The sequence below is a fragment of the Triticum urartu genome, chromosome 3 (assembly GCF_003073215.2).
Source record: "Triticum urartu cultivar G1812 chromosome 3, Tu2.1, whole genome shotgun sequence".
In the NCBI taxonomy this organism is placed as follows: Eukaryota; Viridiplantae; Streptophyta; class Magnoliopsida; order Poales; family Poaceae; genus Triticum; species Triticum urartu.
In genome coordinates this window covers 739,328,009-739,336,274 of record NC_053024.1, presented here as the reverse complement: position 1 = coordinate 739,336,274, position 8,266 = coordinate 739,328,009, and the positions used below count along the sequence as shown (strand labels likewise).

Here is an 8,266-nt window from a genome sequence, read left to right as displayed (position 1 = left end):
GGCCTATTAGCTCAGCTGGTTAGAGCGTCGTGCTAATAACGCGAAGGTCACAGGTTCGAGACATGTATGGGCCAATTTGTTTTTTTCTTTTTCTTTTCTACACAATGGAAAACGCGAGAAAAAAAACAAAAATCAAGAGTGGCTTCGCCCGGGTTTGAACCGGAGAACTTCAGTGTGTTAGAAGGACGTGATAACCAACTACACCATGAAACCTCGATGATTAGTGTGTCCAAACTATTTAGAAGACATGCAGACCCACTAATCTTGCAGTGGCTTTCACCGTAGATGCTGGAAAATCATGCAACCTTTTAGTACTCCCTCCATTCACAAATATAAGTTTTTCTAGAGATTTCAACAAGTGACTATATATGAAGCAAAATAAATAAATTTACACTATAAAAATATGTCTACATACATCGGTATATTATAGTTTATTTGAAATGTCTAAAAAGACTTATATTTAGGAACGGAGGGAGTATAAGCTCAAATGCACTATATAGCTGGCTCAACACATCTGTAACTCAACGCTTCTTTATATCAACTGTTCCACTTTTCTGAGATCAATTTTTTTTCTTTCGTCACCATTTTGTACTCAACGCTTACAAAACAGGCAAATCCTCTAATCTTACAAGAATTTTCCACATCTTAGCTCTGTGAAGAACCTCAGAAACAATCCAATGCTTGTTTTTGCTCAACAGCCTAGAAGGATCCAATCATTATACAAAGAACACTAATCTCCAATAAGTAGATAAACATGATATATCATATGTCAAAATGACACAGACTTCAAAGCAAAAAAAAAAAAACCACACAGCTTGGTTAACCTATTCAACAGAGCAAATGTTGGTCTCTGGTCTACAATTTCGTACAAGTTCTTATATTCATCAGAGTCACAACAAGCTTCTTTATAAAACCAAACATCAAATCTTTCAACAGGAAGCAATTATGAGCAAATTGCACCACCTTTATTGACATGGCATGCATTCAAACAACATCAAGTCCAAGCCATCTTTTAAAATAAGATGCTAGTTATATGAACTTTTTTGGTTGCATACATTGTTTTAACAATATCGTACACTCGTCCATGTCATACTACGCACACATCTGTGGCATGCTACCATGTAAAGTAATTTTGGGCGTCTACCACAATTGTTGTCCTCGTGTGTTTCCGCATTGCTGCATAAACTGGTTTCTAAGTGATGGGATATTATCACATATTTTATGTTTTCTTTACATATTTCTCTCGTGTTAGCACATACTTTATGTTGTTCTCTGAAATGCTTTTGTTCCGAGAATGTGATCTCCTCGAGCAACTTTCCCATATTTCATGGTTGTTATGTTTGGTGGACTCGCTTTCTCAGCCGGGATAATTTCACAGATAACTATTTTTTGTTCATTTCTTGTGTGTTCGCAAACCGTTTTATGCCGTCAAACAATATTTTACTGGAGAGATATTTTCTTATGGTGTGCCGGGTATCCTTTTTCAAGGTACTTCGATGTTAAAATGCCTTCATATATATCATCGATGATTTTGTTGTTGTAGATATCGTATTCGCTAGCAGCTATTGAATGATTTTGTGTGTGGTTGAAGTGTTCTTTGATGTCCTTGGATAAGATTTTGCTTGGTGGCTTTTGGTCGGAGATTATTTTATCATTGCTTATCATTTTTTCTCAGTGATAGCAAACATTTTAATGTCCTCGCGCATTTAGTTAATTCCGCTTGAAAGAGTAGGATGAAGAGGAGATGCGACCCTTCAATAGGGAAACATAGTCCGCAAAGAAATTGGGAGGCAGTGACGGGTGGGGGTGAACATGAGATGAAAGGTGGTGCTCAAAGGAGAGCATCTACTTAGGGCCTGTTTCGGTAGCAAATACTCTGGTTAATCAGTTATCACCTCCAACAAAATCGATCAGAATACTGATCATTATCCAACCAGCAACATGAAAATAACTTAAAGTAAATAAAAAGGGTAAATGTTCAAGATGGTAAATTAAAGAAGAGCATATTATCAAAGCAAAGAAAGAACGTCTTTAGCTCTTCACCCGGCAGGGCACGTGGGCCGAAACTTATAGTACGGTTGAGTGCAATTTTTCCGCCGAACAAAACAGTGCAAGTGTGAGTCTCAAGCAAAACAACATATCCAGTTGTAGTTACTTCCACAAGATCAAGATCACCTGCAGACGACCTCCGTACTTGAGGGGGCTACTCACTAGCTAAGAGTATCTCTAGCTCTTCTCCTATGCTTTACCCCTCAAATGATTCCCTAAAACTTAACTCCTCAAATTTAAGCTTTTTGCATCTACCTCTGCCCCCATATTCTTAACTCCTCGAATGCTAAAATTTGCGCAAATATTAATTAAAACACAAATTAAAACTAGATTTACATAACTTACTGCTTAAGGATACAATATTTCCTGCATTAAACATAAAAGTACCTTAATTACACAATACTGCTCCTAGATTAAAGCTAAACTAAGCTAAAACTACTCATCATTGAATGAGAGGTTAATGAATTCCGCGTTGCCGGAGCCTAACCCCTTGTGGTCGTGGGTACACTAGTGCAGAACCGGGCAATAGCACCGGTTCGTAAGACCCTTTAGTGCCGGTTCGGTAACCGGCACTAAAGTGTGGGCACTAAAGCCCCCCCCCTTAGTACCGGCTCAGCACGAATAGGTGCTAAAGGGCAACCACGTGGCACGAGCCAGCTCCGGGGGCAGGGAGCCCTTTAGTACCGGTTGGTGACACCAACCGGTATTAAAAGGTTGTGGGTTTTTGGGTTTATGATTTCTTTTTCATTTAGTTTTGTGTTTTCCATTTAATTCTTTCTCGTTTGCTGGTATTTTACGATACTACATATTGTACACGTTATGCATATATATAAATAGAATTTCTAGTAGAACCGATCATATATATATATATATACAATTAGCTAGCTATACAATTTCTTCTAATTGGTGCCTTCGGAGCACGATAACAATTGGAAGTGGTTCATGGGGACGATAGCGGGTAATAGTATTCTCCTTTGGGATCTATGACCTGGTCGAGCAAAAATCCCGCTATTTCCTCTTGAATTGCTTCTATGCGGTCCTCGGGTAGGAGCTTCTTCCGCACCTCTTTGAACTGTTAAGAAGGAGATCAATATGCATGTGTATTAGTTGTGTGACTAGATATCGATAATGGTGTAAAAATTGTGAATAGTATTCTGACAAACGTACCCACTCCTGTCTTTGAGATCTGCTCCTTTCGGACGCCATCATGCGAATGTTCTCGCAAACGTAGTATGCACACAGATTATTCCCCGGCGCCTGCTTCAAGGCCTTTACGAGAATGGAATTTGATCAGATAATAATTAATCAAGCATGATAATTAAAGAGATGGTAGCTAGCTAGTACTACTTAATTACTTACCTGGGTCGATACCATTTCAGATTTGGTTTCCATTGGCCTGGAGTGACGCTGATGAACTTTGACCAAGCCTTGCCCGCCGACAAAGAAAATGAATAAATGGGTTATTAAATAGTTGTTATCAGGAAATGACGAACTAATTAAATAGGCCGAGATATAGTTAATAATGATTGAAATTACCTGTTGACTATCCCCTTCACGATGGTGTAGTTAGCTGGTTTCTTAAGTAGTGGGTCTAGTACTTCAACTGTTCCTTCATCAACTTTAATGATTAACAAGATACAGTGAAATCTGCATGCACACACCTTTGCGTGTCTTAATTAAGCGGGCATATGTAAGCAAAAACATGTAGCTAGCTAGTAGGCAAAAATAGAATTTGTAGTACAAGACAGTGTGACTCACTCGAAGTTGTAAGGAAGTAGTATATCTTTATTGTATTTGAGGCGCTTGAAGAACTCTAGCATGCTTTCGTCTACACTTTTTTCGTAATATGGATCTAATTTCCATGTGTATTCATTAATGGTATTTGGGTCGACCCAATGCCATAGCGTCCACCTTTTTTCATTTCATAAATCTTCATCCTGCATAATACCATAGAAAAGAATATAGTGAGGATAATTATACAGGTAATGATTGATCAAAATGATCACTACAACTAGCTTGAGACTTAAATTACAGAAAGAAATCACTTACAGACAATAGCAACTGACGATAGATTTGTCGAGTGCGTCTTGATTGTATAGCTGAAATAGTTCTGAATACTCAACGGACATAGCTTTCTCATGGTAGTAATGATCCTTCTTGACATTCACCATGAGGGACTCTCGATTGGAAATCTTGGTAATGTCCATGTATCATTGATGCAATTCATACATTCTCGTTGGGAGCTTCTTGACCTCGTCTGGCTTGACCAAAGGTTGGCCCCGGACATATTTCCGTTTTATTTCCTACTCTCTAGTCGGAGACATGGGCTCGATATCGAGGAGTTGTCCAACAGTGATCATGAGCATTTCAGCCCGCTCAATATGCTCCTCGGTTATTACCACATCGCCCAGCCCGGGAAACATTAACGGTTTGCCCACAATAATATTGGGAGCGCCTACTCTCATGTGTTGTTGGCACAACAAGCGGGGGGATTGATTGCGCCGCCTGTTCTCCTAGCTGGGGAACGGTTTTACCGCTCCTTTTGCTAGCTGATTTGCTCGAGCTCGAGCTCACCTCTTTCTGTAGACATGCTCGATTTAACTTCTTGATGTGGCGCTCATAGTCTGTGTCAACAGGCTTGGGAGCTGGTGCTCTAGCCATACGAATGAAGTGGTCAATCTTTTCCTCAGGCACTTTCTCCCTTGGCGGCGGTGGCGGTTTCGGTGCAAAATGGGTTTCCACCTCGGCCTTCGATATGGCTACATTTTCCTCCTCGGGCTTGTCCTAAGGCCTCTGCGGAAGAGGCGCGAGGCTTGAACCATATTGAAATCGCTTGCCTCCGCCTGTACCTCCAGTACTACCTCGACTTGTACCGCTACGCACCTTAGCTGAGGCAGCTCTCTTCCGTGATTGCTGAGGCGGCGAAGACGGCTGACGTGGCTGAGTTAGAGGAGGAGGAGGAGTGGCCTGAAGCTGTGCCGGACTTGGAGGAGGAGTGGCCTGAAGCTGTGCCGGACTTGGAGGAGGAGTGGCATGACGCTTTGCCGGACTTGGAGGAGGAGGAGTGGCCTGAAGCTGTGCCGGACTTGGAGGAGGAGTGGCCTGACGCATTGGTGGACTTGGAGGAGCGGGAGTCTGCTGACTTGGTGGCGGACTTCGACGAGGAGTCGGATGACGCGGTGTCGGTGGCCTTCGAAAGATGATGCAATCCTTTCTCCATAGGATGATACGATGGTTGGCCTCTCCCAGTGTGTGCTCATCGTCACCTCCAGGAATGTCAAGCTCTAGCCCCGAATATTGGTCCACCACCTCATCAACCAAGACACGAGCATAGCCCGCTGGAAACGGGTTGCAATGGAAGGTTGCCTCAGGGGGATTTGTAAAAGCAAGGGCGTCTGCCACCTTCATGGATATGTTCTTCATTTTGAAGTGTAGCTCGCAGTTAGTGTTCTCCATGATGTCATCCACTGGGTAGCTATCCAGCAATGCGTCGCCCGGGGCGGAACCCACGCTGCTTCTCGACATGGATGGGACGGTGCTATCCAATGCCGGATCATCCGCTAGCTGCTGAGACCCCCTTTGCTGGCTAAGTGAGTCGATCTGCTCCTGCCGCCGCTGGAATTTGACTTCCAAGTCCGCGTGCGCTGATTCTAGGCCTTGAAGGCGTTCATAGTCCAGCTTCCTCTGCTCCTCCTCCATCTTCCTCTTCTTCTCCTCCGCAATCTTCTTTCTCGCACGGGTTCTGTAGTCGGCGTTCCAGTCCGAAAACCCCTCATACCACGGAATAGCGCCCATGCCTCGTGTTCTTCCCGGGTGTTCAGGATTTCCCAGGGCACGCGTAAGCTCGTCGTTCTTTCTGTTGGACTGGAACACCCCCGATCGAGCCTCTTCTATTGCAACAAGTAGCTTATCTTTGGCTCCGTCCAGACATGCCTTCTTCGAAACTTTGCCTGTCTTCGGGTCCAACTCCCCACCATGCGCATAGAACCAAGTCCTGCACCTGGGGGGCCAGCTCAATGTTTCTGGAGTGACACCTGCATCCTCCATCTCTTTCTCAGACTTATCCCACTTAGGCATTCCCACCGCATAGCCACCTGGCCCCAGCTTATGGAACTTACCCTTTTTGCGGCATTGGCCTTGTTTATTCTCGACCGTTCCTTAGATAATTCCGAATCCTTGAATTCCACGAAATCGTCCCAATGAGCACTTTGCTTCTCTAGTGTTCCCTCGAATACCGGAGTCTTCCTTCCTCCCTTGACGTACTTGGCCCATTCATGATTCTTGTGGTTGTTGAATGCAACCGCCATCTTCCTAAGAGCAGCGTCCTTGACTTTCTCCACATCTGCATCTGTGAAATGATCTGGTAGGGTGAAATGTTCCATGAGCGTTTCCCAAAGCAGAAGCTGTTGTCTGTCGTCGACAAAAGTAACTCCTGGACGTGGCTTTGCTGGCTCTCTCCATTCTTGAAGGGAGATCGGGAGTTGGTCCTTCACAAGAACTCCGTACTGACGAATGAACTTGTCCGCAATCTTCTTAGGCGCTAATGGTTCGCCATTAGGTTTGATGGCCTCGATATTGTACTTTACGCCCTCCTTCAACTTTTTGTTCGGGCCTGGTTTCCTGTTGCCTGAAGATTTGCTCGATCCGGATGGCTGAAAGAAGAAAGATCGATTCGTTAATCTATATTCAAGTCATTTAAATCATGTGATGATCACCAGATGCCTGCTTATATAAATATATATACCTCGCCGGTCTTTGTTGTTTCAAGATCAACATTTTCTTCGTTATGTTCATAGTTCATGACTTCATCAATTCGGTCGTCACGATCGAATATCATATCACCCTCCCCGGTGTTGTTTAGATATTCGGAGCCGTCATAATCTTCTTCATTCTGATCATCATCTAGCCCGCGAGGATTGCGTATGATATTGAACAGGGCCTCTTCTCCCTCTCTGCCGGTATTGTCCGCCATAGGTTTTATTTAACTAATCCAAAAGATATATATTCAAATTACAATGCATGGATGCAATCAATTAATAAGGAAAAACAGAATCAATCATAGTACATAATAAGCATCATCGAATATAATCTTGGATACATCGTCTCGAATAATAGATATAATCTCGAATACATCGTCTCGAATAATATATATAATCTCGAATAAATCATCTCGAATATTATATATCAAATACATCACTAGCTAGCTAGCTAGCTAGCTAATAAAGATCGAATACTAGAGAGTAATTTAGGCGGTGGACAACCAAAGTGAAGGAACCATCATTGGATCATAGCTCGGGTGATCTCCCCAAAATACCTGCCAGGTATTGGAGAACCTGACGTCCATAGAAGCCATGTAGCGCTGGACGTGCTCGTCCTCCTCCCTAACACGACGACGTACCACCTCTGGCGGGGCCGGCTCCCTACGCACCGAAAGTGGCCCACGCGAACGCCACAAGAGGAGATGAGGGTCGACGACGGGACCCAGGGCCGGGTTCCTCACCAAGCGTCACGCCCCTGAAGGTAGCACCTCCCAGTGCCAGCCCGGCGGAGCCCAGTCCCGGACATGGGTCCTCTGAAGCAGGATGTCATCGCGAACGGGTCGACGGCGAGGATGCGGGCCGGGCATCATCGACAACAAATACTATATGCCGCAAAAGTAAAGTAACATTTTTAAATGATGGATTGTGATTTCATATATGCAAATTCTAAATTTTATAACTAAATCTAACATTTCTATTATTTCTATAACTAAAACTAACATTTCTAATATTTTTATAACTAAAAACATTTCTATATAACTAACATTTCTAATATAACTAACATTTCTATAGAACTAACATTTCTAATATTTCTATATAACTAACATTTCTATATAACTAACATTTCTAATATTTCTATAACTAAAAAACATTTCTATATAACTAACATTTCTAATAATTCTATAACTAAAAAACAGAAAGATTGTGTGCGTGCTTGTGTGTGTGCGGGTGTGGGTGTGTGTGTGTGTGTGTGTGTATGTGTGGTACATGGCGGCCGGGGCAGGAGCTCACCGGCGAGGCGCGACGACGGGGGGCGGCGACGGGGACGGGGACGGAGACGGAGACGGCGGACGGGGACGGGGCGGCGACGACGGGGACGGGGACGGGCCGGGCGGGGACGACGGGAGGACGGGGCACGGCGCGGCAACGGGGACGACGGGGACGGGGACGGCGACGAC

At 43.9% G+C, this 8,266-nt stretch overlaps 1 non-coding gene across 1 annotated transcript; it reads left to right on the top strand.

Moving 5' to 3' along the window:
• On the top strand, positions 1 to 74 carry TRNAI-AAU. Its single transcript has one exon. It is a non-coding gene; the product is annotated as a tRNA-Ile (tRNA).
• Positions 75 to 8,266: the final 8,192 nt, after the last annotated feature.